Genomic DNA, 16,433 nt, shown 5'->3' on the forward strand with positions numbered 1-16,433 from the left:
TCTTTCTCAGCTTGTTTCAGACAGTTTTTCTGAAGTATGGTTCTAAATAAATAGAAAACATTCAGGATCACCTATTCCAGGTTTTTATCAAATCATGTGTGGACCAGCTCTGTGCAGAGTGGCAGTAGGTAGTCATTTGGGTCTATTGAGAGCCATACTGTTTCCTGGTTATTGTTTTTTCATTATACCTGAAATATTTTGATAGGTTCCACAAGAGGTATCTGAGGCTGTACCTGAGATCAACTAATTGAGATTTATAGTGTCATATCTCCACTGGAGGAAAAGAAAAAGAAATTATGCTGAGTGGCTACCAAGTATTAGAATCTTTTCTCCCACAGCTCTACAACTTGAAATTCTAAAAATAATTATATTTTCTTATGTTTCTTCATACATAGTCATATTTGATTTTCAGATAAATCTTGAAAAATTATTAAAATAATGAGTTAAGTTTTATATTATAAATCTGAGACTGAAAGTAGAATGGAATGGCTTAACTAATATTGTACTATATCTAAGAGTGGAATCCAGAACACCTGCCTATTAATGTAGAATCCCAAAAGATAAAATATGTGCTCAGCATCTACCTGGTACTTTGATTACCATAGTGACTGAAAACATAGTTTTCTTATAGCCATCCATGGATGGCGCTGACTTTGAATATATACCTGGCAGTTTTCTAAAGTCCTTAAGGAAATAACAGAGATCCTCAAAAAACAAACAAAAAAAAATGCAAAAATACTAAATTTTCCATTTATTTGACAATTTTACATTTTGTTGACCAGTATATTTTGAGTTAAAGATGTGTGTCTTGATTTGTCATGATTTATAATCCAAAATGCTAGAGTGCCTTGTTTACATACTTAAACAACAATCCTGAATAATGAAGTTGTATTCTTCAATTGACAGTAACATAAATACACAAGTGGAATAAACTCCTATTATAATAAACATGATTACTTAGATGTTACTATGTACATTGTATTTTACTGATTACATTTTAAAGTCAATCAATGTCAGCTGGTACAGAAAGCTATTGAATCTCTGAGTATATTGCAGAATTAATAATTCCCTGTCAAAGAGTTGAAGTTCCTTTTGTATAATGTTGGAGGAAAAATGCATTAGTCTGACATACAAATTTGACTTGTTAAAACAACATCTAAACCACTTGTGCATAGACATTAGCAGTTTTTTTTCCTTCCATAGGTGAGATTATATATATGAAAGGTTAATTGTCATTGGAATAGATTCCTAGGTTCTTAAATGAGTCATAGAGAAATCAAATATTTGGATTCATCAAAAGCTGAAGTTTTGCTAGACAAATGCAACCAAAAACAAGTGAGGGAGTTTAGGACACTGGTAAGAATATGTTACTGAAATGATAGACCATAGGATATCAAATTAAATAGAAGGGAAGTGAAGAAAATGGAGGAGGAATGGATTTAGAAAAAGTAAAAAGGTCAGTATTTTTGTGATTGTGACCTAAATTTTAGCTATGAGCACGGGTTGCTCAAGTGGAGAAAAGGAGGTCACTTGAAATGAGATTGTGAAGAGGTTGACAGGGAAGGCTTTAGGATTTGTAATAGAGTTAATTATTGGAGTCCCCTAAAATAATGGCAGGGCTTGAGGTGAGGATGGAAACTGAGCCTGTGTTCAGTGGATGTGGTGAACAGGAGTGCATGAAAAGGATTAAGGGAAAAGTGGCAATGTACACTGAACTCACCTTCTAAAGAGATTGCACGGAAGTAGTTTCCTTATTTGACACAGAGGATCTGCTGGTTTGGAAGAGCAGTTCCAGAGAGCACAATGAATAATTTGTAGGTGTGGAAGGATATTAAAAGTGCTGTGAACCAACCAGATAAATTAGATAAGTTAGAAAGATTACTGCTATGGTCAGTGGGTGTGGAGGAAGTGTAGGGTTGCTAACTGAGATATTTAGTACTTTATTCTCTGCCTATACTTTGATTTATGAATATTCTAAATCAAAGCCTCAGGATAAAATTAAACTTTTAATTACCAAACAGTTTTTGTTGTTCAAAAAATCCAAGATAAAGTCTAAAACATTTGTATGTATGGATTTATTTTGGTTTCAATGACTCTCTGAACAGAATTTTAAGTAATCTTGTTTAATAGGAATTTTAGCTGAATTTTTGCTCTAAGAATCATTGGCCACTGCTTTATTTCTTTAAGGTATTTCCTTGAAAAGAGAGAGAGAAAAGACAGTGTTGGCAAAAGCAGGGGATTTCCTTTGTCTTGAATATGTAAACAGATGTCAGGCTATAAATAAACATGGATGTTAATAACATGATAACAGAGAAGAGATTTCTTAAGAAAAGTTTTCAATATTTTCAACTTCAGAGATAAACTCATTTACTCCTACATGGCATCTATACTTAAACACGCAGTCTCTTCTTTTTCTGTCACATTCATCTTTTTCCCCTTGTCAGTCTTGCTTTGATTTTGCAGCTGCAAAGCATGCCTATTCTTTCCAACTGCTATTATCTTCTTGATATCTATGGTCCCTTAAGAGGCAATTTACAAAAGTACTGAGGCTTTCAGTCATCCAGTTTTCATCTTGATCTCTTTAAACCCACTTTCAGCCCTGTATCCTCACTTAAGATTTCTTTAGCTACCGCCTTTATGAAATAAACCGGTCTGTGTTTCCTATACATTCCTAAACTCTCAATCTCCTTATAAATACCTACTCATGATCTAATTGTTACTACTTTGTTATCCTTATCATATCTTTATATTCTTCTTACTGCTCCACTTCAAAAATGTCTCAGTCAGATATCTGTTCAGAATAAAATAATTCTCTTTCCTGTTATAATACCAGCAACTTTACCAGTGATTTCTCAGTTTTATTCACTGTACAGAATATATTTACCATTTATTACCCTCTCATGTTCTCTTCTATTCTCTTTCCACTGGTCTTCATCTTTTCTCATGTCTTCAATTACTAACCGATCAATTCCAATTCCATGGGTCTTTCTACCCATGACATGTTCTGCTTTATTCAATTCACTATCTATACCTTTACTTGTGACATCTTCCTGCATGTTCCATTGCCATCTAAAACTTAATGTGACAAGGTCAGACTGTTGAAATTTCCTGCTAAGCACCCTTCCACTCTTCCCAGCTCCATTACTCTCTCAATTTTATCAGTGTAAAACTTGGGCATTAACCTTAATACTTTTTTAATCTCTCCCTCAAGGCCTTATTAACTGTTTTGCCCTGTATAATCTCTGTAAAGATACTTCTTTCTTATCCCTTGATTAAAATTCTACAAATGTCCTCATTTTTATGCTTGAGTATTGTGTATTCATTTCCCCTGATGTTCTGATTTCTCATCTATTATAGTATTTTCTCATAGCACACTTGCATATTTTATTATTGAATTTAATGTTGCTTTTCCATAAAAAAACACATCCTTGTTATATATATATTTTTAATAGTCTCCTGAAGGAAAAAAATCAAGAGAAAAGATGTACCTTCATATCTTTACTTTTACACCTATTCATGTATATTTTTATGTATTTTCTAATACTACTAGTATTTTCTAATAAGATATTCTTCAGTACCTCATGGCCCTTATATATATATATATATATATATATATATATGTGTGTGTGTGTGTGTGTGTGTATGTGTGTGTGTGATGCATATGTATTGGGTATTTTTTTTCTCTTAGTGATATTTAATTTAAGTAAGAATAAATCCATGGGATTTGTTTATCCTTAATAAACATGAATTCTATAAATGAAGTTATTCTACTGTAAGACTCCAAATGTTTCTAAGATGTGAGAATATACAATAATGTCTCCAACTCCTATAAATGACTCAAAATATTGAAGTTGACTTACTTGAGGTTTTTTGGAAGGTGTGTTTCTTTGGATAAAATATTCCACTCCTTTAGTAATTTTTATTTATTAATCCTCTAATTCTTTCTATGTTTTTTACAAATTATCTTAAGGCTCATTCCCATATTTTATTGTTTTCCTGCTAGAAGTATTTCATATAATCATAACCTTAAAATTAATCAAATAATATAGCTTAAATAATGACTCTCAAAGAAAATCTCCAGCAGTGTTATACTGCTTTTTAATCTGCAGGTATTAAGTTGAATTCCTCTGTAGAAAAAGTTTGAGTTTTATTTTTCTGGATTGTCTTGAAATATCTAAGCAATATTTATACTAATATATCATACATAGATTAAGTATTTTATAAAATAGAAAGTACTTATGACTGAAATAGAAAATGGAAAGTTTATGTAAAAGTAAGTCACTCCTAGTTCTTATATTAATCAAGTTTAATTCCAATTACCATAAGAACCTTCACAGACTTTAAAATTAGATATGGTTTCAGAACACCTTATATGTAATAATAATATATATCAGTATATTTTATCTTAATATTTGTTTTATGTAGGGATATGGAATGGCAACCCACTCCAGCATTCTTGCCTGGAGAATCCCCATGGACAGAGGAGCCTGGCAGGCTACAGTCCATGGGGCCTCAAGAGTCAGACATGACTTTGCAACTAAACTACCACCATGGAAATGTGTGTGTGCATGCATAATTATATATACATAGTTGCTAGTTCTGTAGAATTGTTATATTACTGTAGAAGGGATATAAAGCCTTGTTCTATGTAGTAATCTGAAAAAAAAAAGCAGATTTACTAAATTATTTCTGTATCCAGTGTGCTGCCATACTTAAAAAGAAAAAGTGAAAGTGAAGTCGTATCTGACTCTGCTATCCCACGGACTGTAGCCTACCATGCTCCTCCGTCCATGGGATTTTCCAGGCAAGAGTACTGGAGTAGGTTGCCATTTTCTTCTCCAGAGGATCTTCCCAACCCAGGGATCGAACCGAGGTCTCCTGGATTGGAAGCAGACTATTTACTGTCTGAGCCACCTGGAAAGTAGCTGCTATACTTAAATAATTGCAAATACCCAATAACCTTTTAGGCCTGGATTTGTTATATTCCCATTGGAATTAATTAACCTAATCTAAAATAGTATCGAGATTAATGCCTACTTTGTATGTTATAATTGAGAAACCAGTGCTTGACATTCTTATCAAGTAAATGAATTTTCTTCCTTCTTTGGGTTCTCTTGTGGTTCAGCTGGTAAAGAATATGCTTGCAACATTGAAGACCTGGGTTCAATCCCTGGGTTGGAAAGATCCCCTGGAGAGGGTAAAGGCTACCCACTCCAATATTCTGGCCTGGAGAATTCCATTGACTGTATAGTCCATGGGGTTGCAAAGAGTCCTACGGGACTAAGCGACTTTCACTTTCCCTTATCTAATTTGCACCAGAGGACTACAATATTTAGTAACATATTTATTCCTCAAGAGTTCCCACTCATGAAAGTTGAGCTTTTAATGAAATATAGTGCTGGACAAGGGAAAAAAAAGAGTCAGATTTCAGAAATTTCACTAGGTAGACAATTATCTGTCATATAATAACATTTATAGACATATCTTTCATGAATTAAAGGAATGAGACCCTCTGCCTATTTCTGGAAATCTAGATATATGTACTCTAACTCCTTGCATAAAAGCTTTCAAATGAGCTCTGGGTAAGTATTATAACAGCTGTATTTTAAGCTGGCAGAAAAATGAACTCAGTCATTTCACAGTGTTAATTTACTTGCATAATGTAAACATGAATTTTGGTAAACTATTTTCATTTTATTATACAAACTGCCAAGTCAACAGAGATGTGTGAATCTTAGTTATAGGAGCTATTTTCTTTAAAAGATTTTGTATTATAATTCCACACTCAATGATTATATTCTTTATTCTCTTTCTTTTCTAAAACAAATTGAACATGTTTTTCAACCTGGTTTGCAAGATGAAATCTAAACATAGGAAAAACTAGACAGGACCTGGCCATCACATTCTGCCTTGTTTAATTATAACCTAGCAAACTTAACCTTCTTCATGCTTTTGTACACTAGTTGAGGAATTTGAATTGTATATATTTTTTCAAGCTTTACAAAACATTATTTAAAAACTAGAGACCTTGATTCAAGAGGTATTAGAGATGAAATAAAGTACTGCACCCTGGAAATAGTATTTGCTTAGACTTTCTAAAGGGTATTTGTCATACCCCTATTTGGTTTATAATTATATGTTAATATAGAGTGAGTACAGTTCTGCAATCACTGTGTACCTTTTAAGGGTAACATGAATTTTGCTCTTACCCATATTTTATTCCTATTCACTCTTTTAACTCAGCCTAAATGTCATACTAGATCTGATTGATAGAGTGCCTGATGAACTCTGGACGGAGCTTCGTGACATTGTACAGGAGACAGGGACCAAGACCATCCCCATGGAAAAGAAATGCAAAAGAGCGAAATGGCTGTCTGAGGAGGCCTTACAAATAGCTGTGAAGAGAGGAGAAAAGCAAAGGAGAAAAGGAAAGATATAAGCTTCTGAATGCAGAGTTCCAAAGAATAGCAAGGAGAGATAAGAAAGACTTCCTCAGTGATCAATGCAAAGAAATAGAGAAAAACAACAGAAAAGGAAAAACAAGAGACCTCTTCAAGAAAATTAGAGATTCCAAGGGAACATTTCATGCAAAGATGGGCTCGATAAAGGACAGAAATGGTATGGACCTAACAGAAGCAGAAGATATTAAGAAGAGGTGTCAGGAATACACAGAAGAACTGTACAAAAAAGATCTTCACGACCAAAATAGTCACGATAACGTGATCACTGACCTAGAGCCAGACATCTTGGAATGTGAAGTCAAGTGGGCCTTAAAAGCATCACTACTAACAAAGCTAGTGGAGGTGATGGAATTCCAGTTGAGCTATTTCAAATCTTGAAAGATGATGCTGTGAAAGTGCTGCACTCAATATGCCAGCAGATTTGGAAAACTCAGCAGTGGCCACAGGACTAGAAGAGGTCAGTCTTCATTCCAATCCCAAAGAAAGGCAATGCCAAAGAATGCTCAAACTACCACACAATTGCACTCATCTCACATGCTAGTAAAGTCATGCTCAAAATTCTCCAAGCCAGGCTTCAGCAGTATGTAAACCGTGAACTCCCAGATGTTCAAGCAGGTTTTAGAAAAGGCAGAGGCACCAGAGATCAAATTGCCAACATCCGCTGGATCATGGAGAAAGCAAGAGAGTTTCAGAAAAACATCTATTTCTGCTTCATTGACTATGCCAAAGCCCTTGACTGTGTCGATCACAATAAACTGTGGAACATTCTGAAAGAGATGGGAATCCCAGACCACCTGACCTGCCTCTTGAGAAACCTGTATGCAGGTCAGGAAGCAACTGTTAGAACTGGACATGGAACAACAGACTGGTTCCAAATAGGAAAAGGTGTACGTCAAGGTTGTATATTGTCACCTTGCTTATTTAACTTATATGCAGAGTACATCATAAGGAACGCTGGGCTGGAAGAAGCACAAGCTGGAATCACGATTGCCGGGAGAAATATCAATAACCTCAGATATGCAGATGACACTACCCTTATGGCAGAAAGTGAAGAGGAACTCAAAAGCCTCTTGATGAAAGTGAAAGAGGAGAGTGAAAAGGTTGGCTTGAAGCTCAACATTCAGAAAACAAAGATCATGGCATCTGGTCCCATCGCTTCATGGGAAATAGATGGAAAAACAGTGGAAACAGTGTCAGACTTTGTTTTTTTGGGCTCCAAAATCACTGCAGATGCTGATTGCAGCCATGAAATTAAAAGACGCTTGCTCCTTGGAAGGAAAGTTATGACCAACCTTGATAGTATATTAAAAAGCAGAGACATTACTTTGCCAACCAAGGTCCGCCTAGTCAAGGCAATGGTTTTTCCCATGGTCATGTATGGATGTGAGAGTTGGACTGTGAAGAAGGCTGATCGCCGATGAATCGATGCTTTTGAACTGTGGTTTGGAGAAGACTCTTGAGAATCCCTTATACTGCAAGGAGATCCAACCAGTCCATTCTAAAGGAGATCAATCCTGGATGTTCATTGGAGGGACTGATGCTAAAGCTGAAACTGCAATACTTTGGCAACCTCATGTGACGAGTTGACTCACTGGAAAAGACTCTGATGCTGGGAAAGGTTGGGGGCGGGAGGAGAAGGGGACGACGGAGAATGAGATGGCTGGATGGCATCACCGACTCTGTGGACATGAGTTTGAGTGTACTCCGGGAGTTGGTGATGGACAGGGAGGCCTGGCGTTCTATGATTCATGGGGTCGCGGAGAGTCGGACACGATTGAGCAACTGAACTGAACTGAACTGAAGTTATGTATGATGTTTATGTATGTATGTATATATATATATATATATATATGTTTATATGTATTTTTAGTGAAGTATGATTAACTTACAATATTGGGTTAGTTTTAGTGTATCATATAATGATCCAATGATCTTACATTGGATGTAAGATGATCTTACATTGGATCATTACAATATGATCACTATGATAAGTGTAGTTACCGTTTCATCTGTCACTATACAAAGTTATTAAAATATTATTGATATATACCTTATGCTGTGCAATGCATTCTTGTAATACATCTGTAGCTTTTAATTCTTTTCTCCTGATTCTTCAATCTCCCTATCACCCTCCCACTGACAACCAATATATTACTCTCTGTTTGCATGAGTGTTCCAGTTTTATGTTTTGATTTTTTCATTATTTTGTATAGCTGATATACGTGTGTGTGTGTGTGTATCACATATTCTTTAACTATTCATCTATGGATGGCGGACATTAGACTGCATCAATATCTTGCTGCTGCTGTTAAGTTGCTTCAGTCGTGTCCGACTCTGTGCGACCCCATAGACGGCAACCCACCAGGCTCCCTGCTCCTCCCCATCTCTGCTATTCTCCAGGCAAGAAGACTGGAGTGGGTTGCCATTTCCTTCTCCAATGCATGAAAGTGAAAAGTGAAAGTTAAGTCACTCAGTCGTCTCCAACTCTTAGTGACCCATGGACGGCAGCCTACCAGGCTCCTCCATCCATGGGGTTTTCCAGGCAAGAGTACAATATCTTAGCAACTGTAAATAATGCTATAGAGAACACAGTGGGTGCATTTATCTTCTTGAATTAGTGGTTTTGTTTTCTTCAGATAAATACCCTGCAGTGGAATTTCTGGGTGGTATGGTATCTCTATTTTTACATTTTTTGAGGAACCTGAATACTGTTTTCCATAGTGACTGCAACAAATTAGTTTCTCACCATTCGCATGAGGGTTCTGCTTTCTCCACATCCTGTCACACACTTGTTATTTGCTGTCTTTTTGACAATGATAATAGTTTTCCTGACAGGTGTGATGTGATATGTCATTGTGGTTTTGATTTGCACTCTTTGGTAATTAGTGGTATTGAGCATTTTTCCATGTGTCTGTTGGCCATGTTTACATCTTCTTTGGGAAAATGTCTATTTTTGTCCTCTGCTGAGTTTAATTAGGTTATTTTGATGCAAAGTTGGTTGTATAAATTATTTATATATTTTGGATAATAACCCTTTATTGCATATATAATTTGAAAATATCATTTCCCATTAGTGGGTTGCCCTTTTATTTTGTTGATGACTTTCTTCACCTTGCAAAAACATTTTACTTTAATACAGTGCCATTTGTTTATTTTTGCTTTTGTTGCCCTTGCATGAGGAAACATAGCCAAAAAAATAGTTAAGAGAGTTGTCAAAGAGTTTATTGCTTATATTTTTTCTAGGAGTTTTATGGTTTCACATATTACATTTGCATCTTTAATCAAAATTGACTTGATTTTTTGTACATGGTGTAAAAAAGTGATTTAGTTTCATCTTCTCTGTATAGCGGTCCAGTTTTCCCAGCATACTTTATTAAAGATATTATCTTTTCCCAATGTATATTCTTACTTCCATTTTCATAGATTAACTGGCCATATAAACATGGGCTTGTTTCTGGGTTCTTGGTTCTTTTCATTGATCTATGTTTCTGATTTTGTGCCAGTACCATGCTGTTTTGATTATTTTAGCTTTGTAGTATTTTTTGAAATCAGGAGGTATGATGCCTTCATCTTTGTTTTTCTTTCTCAAGCTGTTTAACTATTTGGAGTCTCTTCTGGTTCTATACATATTTCAGAATTTTCTAGTTCTAGTTCTATGAAAATGCAATGGGTATTTTGATAAGAATTGCATAAAATCATTAGAATCATTTGGGTGATATGGACATTTTAACAATAATAGTAGTTCCAGTCTTTAAGCATGGGGCATCCTTTCATTTATTGATATCATATTTAATATTTAATCATGTATTACAGTCTTCAAAATACAGGTCTTTAAACTTCTTGGTTAAATTTGCTCCTAGGTATTTTATTCTTGATGTATTTTAAATGAAATTGTTTTCTTCATTTCTTTTTATGATAGTTTATTATAAACATTTTAAAATATAGAGAATTTTTTTCAATTACTTTTTTCAGATTTTTTTCAATTGTATTTTATTGTGAGATATTGAATATAGCTCCCTGTGTTACATATTGAATTCTTGTTGCTTATCTATTTTATGTACAGTAGTTTGTATCAGTTAATCCCATAGTTCTAATTTATCCTTCTCCCACTTCTCTCTTCCCTTTGGTAACTGTAAGATTGTGTTTCATGTACATGATTCAATTTCTATTTTGTATATAGATTCAGTTCAGTTCAGGCGTTCAGTCGTGTCCGACTCTTTGCGACCCCATGAATCACAGCATGCCAGGCCTCCTTGTCCATCACCAACTCCCGGAGTTCACACAAACTCATCTCCATCGAGTCAGTGATGCCATCCAGCCATCTCATTCTCTGTCGTCCCCCTCTCCTCCCTCCCCCAATCCCTCCCAGCATCAGAGTCTTTTCCAGTGAGTCAACTCGTCACATGAGGTGGCCAAAGTATTGGAGTTTCAGCTTTAGCATCAGTCCTTCCAATGAACACCCAGGACTGATCTCCTTTAGAATGGACTGGTTGGATCTCCTTGCAGTCCAAGGGACTCTCAAGAGTCCAAGGACTCTCAACACCACAGTTCAAAAGCATCAATTCTTCGGCGATCAGCTTTCTTCACAGTCCAACTCTCACATCCATACATGACCACAGGAAAAACCATAGCCTTGACTAGACGGACCTTTGTTGGCAAAGTAATGTCTCTGCTTTTTAATATACTATCTAGGTTGGTCATATGTCGGGAGCCGGCATGAGAGACCCCGCCCATGACAAGGTCTTGGCTTGAGGGGCTGGCACGCAAGGCCGTCCATACCTCCGGGGATTTCTTGGGGCCTCCCCATCATCTACTCCCGGGCCTCCGTCTTTTCTTTTTCTGATGCTTGGTAGTCCTCTGTGCTTTCTAAGAATTCTTCTGACTCCTGCTCAAATATCCCCCTTGAAGCCTTTGCATGGCAATAATACAGTCCCTGAGAGTGTATGGGCCCTATAAACAGCCAGGAATGAAGAAAATATTTTTACACAGAACATCCTAATCCTTCTGGCCCTGTTGGGGTTATAATTGTCAATTTAGAATTTGGAATGCTCAGGACTGCACAAAGTGCCCCCGGCATAAAACTAAGTCTGCTAACAATAGGCCTAAACATTCCACAAGCAAAATAGATACAAAGCCTTTCATGAATTTAGAAGGGCCCCTTAGAGTAAGATCGGGAGGGAGCTCATGAGACTCTTGGCCTTCAAGGTCACATACCAGTGCTTGCTGATATGTCTCCCTGCCCCCTGTCCATGGTGTGCCTGGGAGTACAGTAAAAGAAAACATAGAGATAAAGGTTTATAACAAAATGAATAAGCATATAGTATTAGTGTAGAAAATTATCTCTGCAGATGTATGGGGGTAAAGCCCAAAAACAGATACCATGCTAACCAGGGAGTCACAAAATCTGTGCAGAACTAAGACTCCCAAGATAAGTCTTGTTAATAGTTTTATGCAGATGACACCACCCTTATGGCAGAAAGTGAAGAGGAATTAAAAAGCCTCTTGATGAAAGTGAAAGAGGAGAGTGAAAATGTTGGATTGAAGCTCAACATTCAGAAAACAAAGATCATGGCATCTGGTCCCATCACTTCATGGGAAATAGATGGGGAAACAGTAGAAACAGTGTCAGACTTTATTTTTGGGGGCTCCTAAATCACTGCAGATGCTGATTGCAGCCAGGAAATTAAAAGTGCTTACTCCTTGGAAGGAAAGTTATGACCAACGTAGACAGCATATTAAAAAGCAGAGACATTACTTTGCCGACCAAGGTCTGTCTAGTTAAGGCTATGGTTATTCCATTGGTCATGTATGGATATGAGAGTTTGACTGTGAAGAAAGCTGAGTGCCAAAGAGAGAGAATTGATGCTTTTGAACTGTGGTGCTGGAGAAGACTCTTGAGAGTCCCTTGGATTCAAGGAGATCCAACCAGTCCATTCTGGAGGAGATCAATCCTGTGTGTTCATTTGAAGGACTGATGCTAAAGCTGAAACTGCAATATTTTGGCTACCTCATGCGATGAGTTGACTCACTGGAAAAGACTCTGATGCTGGGAGGGATTGGGGGCAGGAGGAGAAGGGGATGACAGAGAATGAGATGGCTGGATGGCATCACCGACTCTGTGGACATGAGTTTGAGTGAACTCCGGGAGTTGGTGATAGACAGGGAGGCCTGGTGTGCTGTGATTCATGGGGTTGCAAAGAGTCAGACAGGACTGAGCAACTGAACTGAACTGAACTGCTACACAGATAAAGCCATTTTCTCATGCCTTGTGGCCTTGATGTCTTAAAAACCCATTATTTAAGAGTTATGAGTGAAGGTACTGACTGTTCTAGAAGATGATCTATGACTGCATTCCTGGCACAATTTTATCAAGACAATCCCTCCTCCCTTTTTAGTATTGCTGGTTTTAGGGTATATAAGCACTGATGTAAAAAAATAAAGCAGTCTTGATCCTGCACTCTACCAAGACTCAACTCGCTTTTATTTTTCCTTTCTTTTCTCACCAATGCCACTCATCCTGAGGGTATACCTGGACTCTTGCCAAGGCTGGACCCCAGCAGTCATAGTTGTATTATTTTCTAGATTCCATGTATATGTTATGTATCCGTCTTTCTTTGTCTGACTTATTTCCCTTAGCATGGATGTTCTCTCAATCCATTCATGTTGCTGCAAATGGCAATATTTCATTTTAATGCAGTGTATTTCCTTATATTTTCTATCCTGCAACTTTACCAAACTCACTTGTTAGTTCTTATGCTTTTTGGGTAGCATATTTAGGGTTTTCTATATGAAGTACAGTATCATCTGCAAACAGTGAGAGTTTTATTTCTTCTTTTACAATTTGGATGAATGATATTTCTTTTGTTATTTGATTGTTGTATCTTGGACTTTAAATATTATGTTGAATAAAAGTGGTAAGACTAGGCATTTTTTTGTCTCTTTCTTGATCTTGGAAGAACATATAGTCAACATTGAGTGTAATATTAACTATGAGTTTGCCACATATGATCTTTATTACTTTGGTATGTTTCCTTTATACTCACTTTGTTGAGAGTTTTTATCATGAATGAATGTTGAATTGTGTCAGAGGCTTTTTCTGTATCTATTGAGATGATTATGTGATTCTTATCCTTGTTTTGTTAGTGTGGTATACCGTGTTGATTGATTTCTGGATTTTATAAATCCAACTTGATCATGGTGCATGATATTTTGAATGTAGGAGGCTTCCTATGTGGCACTAGTGGTAACCACCTGCCAATGCAGGAGACATAAGAGTCACAGGTTTGATCCCTGGGTCAGGAATATCCTCTGGAGGACTGATGCTAAAACTGAAACTCCAATACTTTGGCCACCTCATGTGACAAGTTGACTCACTGGAAAAGACTCTTATGCTGGGAAGGATTGGGGGCAGGAGGAGAAAGGGATGGCAAGGAATGAGATGGTTGGATGGCATCGCCGACTCTGTGGACATGAGTTTGAGTGAACTCCAGGAGTTGGTGATGGACAGGGAGGCCTGGCGTGCTGTGATTCATGGGGTTGCAAAGAGTTGGACACAACTGAGCGACTGAACTGACCTGAACTGAACAGTGGTAAAGAATCTGCCTGCAATGCAGGAGGTGCAAGAGACATGGGTTTGAAACCTGGTTAGGAAAGATACTCTGAGTAGGAAATGGCAGTCCACTCCAGTATTGTTGCCTGGGAAATCCCATAGACAGAGGAGCCTGAAAGGCTACAGCCCATAGGGTCAAAAAAGTCAGACACCCCTAAATGACTGGGCATGCATGCAAATGAGAATTATCTGAATGCAAATGTCCATTTAAAATGACTAAATTTTCTTTCCATTTCCTTTTTTTCCTCAACAAGAATTTTCTTTATCTTAGAACATTGATTCTAATTTCAGCATTTATGACATTAAAACCAATACAACTGTTTACATCCAAGTAATACAACAAAAACATTTTATTTATAATTATTTGGCATTTAAAATAAAACCATTTTTGAATATAGGGCATAAAGTTACATAAGCCAAAATTTTATTTTCAATTTTTCCATAGCAAAATGAAAACTATCATATCTAAACCACAGGTATTTTATAAATTCAATGTATTTTTAACAAAAAAAGATGTTTCCTTACAATGTCAGGAAGGGTAGAAAGCTCAAGAACTCATGAAAATTGCCAACAGATATATGTCTAATGTTAGAAATTAATTAAAATTATGTTCTTTTTATCAGTTGCAGGAATTCCCATAAATTCTTAATCTAGATTAACAAGTAGCTTATATAAAATTACTCAACATCCTTTGATGTTCTAAGAGTTTTATTTTTGTGATTTTTAAAAAATAAATAATGAGAATTATCACAAGGAGATGATCTGAAGTTATAGAATTCTTAAAATTTTTGCCACTATTTATTCTTGCCTGCAAATCCTGTATACAGGGAAGCCTGGAAGGCTATAGTCCATGGGGTTGAAAAAGAGTCAGACATGACTTAGTGGCTAACAATAACAATAACAATGTTATAAATAAGTTGAAATTCAATATGACAGTTAAAGCAAATATATAGTTATGGACATGGATTCACATATAAATTATTAATATAGTGATTTCTAGAGTTATACTTTCAGAAACAGTGAAAAGACCTCTGAGGCAACAGTGGAGTAGGAACCTAGGATGTGTGTGTTAGTTGCTTAGACATGTCTGACTCTTTGCAATTCCGTGGATTGTAGCCTGCCAGGCTCCTCTGTCCATGGAATTCTCTAGGCAAGAATTCTAAAGTGGGTTGCTGTTTCATACTCCAGGGTATCTTCCCTTCCAGGTATTGAATCCAGGTCTCCCACACTGCAGGCAGATTCTTTACCGTCTGTGACACCAGGGAAGCCCCAAGAACCTAGAAAGCTTAAGAATTAGAATCAGTCAAAATCAGAACATGAACCCAAATGCAGAGCTGTTAATTTAACACAGGGGTCAAACTAAAGGTTCATAAACATAAAACATTTGCTATCTCTATACAATGGAATATTACTCAGCCATTAAAAATAACAGAATAATGTCATTACAGCAACATGGATAGACCTAGCAATTGTCACAGTGAGTGACTTAAGTCAGCTGAAGAAGAAGAAATAACACATGGCTTTACTTATATTTGGAATCTAAAAATAAATGGTACAAATGAATTATGAAACAGAAAGTCACAGATTTTGAGAACAAACTTATGGTTCCTGGTGGGGAAGGGACAGTTAGAGAGCTTCAGATGGACATGCAAACAATACTTTATTTAAAATGGATAACCAGCAAGGACCTAACATATAACACATGCAGATCTGCTCAATGTTATTGGCAGCCTGGATGGGAGGGCAGATTGGGGGTGAATGGATACTTGTATGTAAATGTCTGAGTTCTTTGCTGATCACCTGAAATTATCACAAAATTGCTAATCAGCTATTGTTGTTGAGTTGTTCAGTCACTAAGTCATGTATGACTCTGTGACCCCATGGACTGCAGCATGCCACGTTTCCCTATCCTTCACTATCTCCTCGAGTTCATTCAAATTCATGTGCACTGAGATGGTGATTCTATCTAACCATCTCATCCTCTGCCTCTCTATTCTCCTTTTGCCATCCATCTATCCCAGTATCAGAGACTTTTCCAATGAGTTGGCTCTTCACAGCAGGTAGACAAAGTATTCCTCTGCTTTTTTAAAATCCAGTTTGTACATTTGTAAGTTCTTGATTTACATACTGTTGAAGTCTATCTCTCTATTTTCTGGTAGTTTGAACATTCTTTGGCACTACCCTTCTTTGAGATTGGAATGAAAACTAATTTTTTGTTTTCCAGTTCTGTGGCCACTGCTGAATTTTCCAAATTTGCTCTCATATTGATTGCAGCACTTTAACAGAATCATCTTTTAGGATTATTAACAGCTCAGCTGGAATGCTATCACATCTACTAACTTTGTTTTCAGTAATGCTTCCTA

The sequence above is a fragment of the Moschus berezovskii genome, chromosome 10 (genome assembly GCF_049115385.1).
Source record: "Moschus berezovskii isolate FMDL1 chromosome 10, NW_MosBer_1.0, whole genome shotgun sequence".
Classification (NCBI taxonomy): domain Eukaryota; kingdom Metazoa; phylum Chordata; class Mammalia; order Artiodactyla; family Moschidae; genus Moschus; species Moschus berezovskii.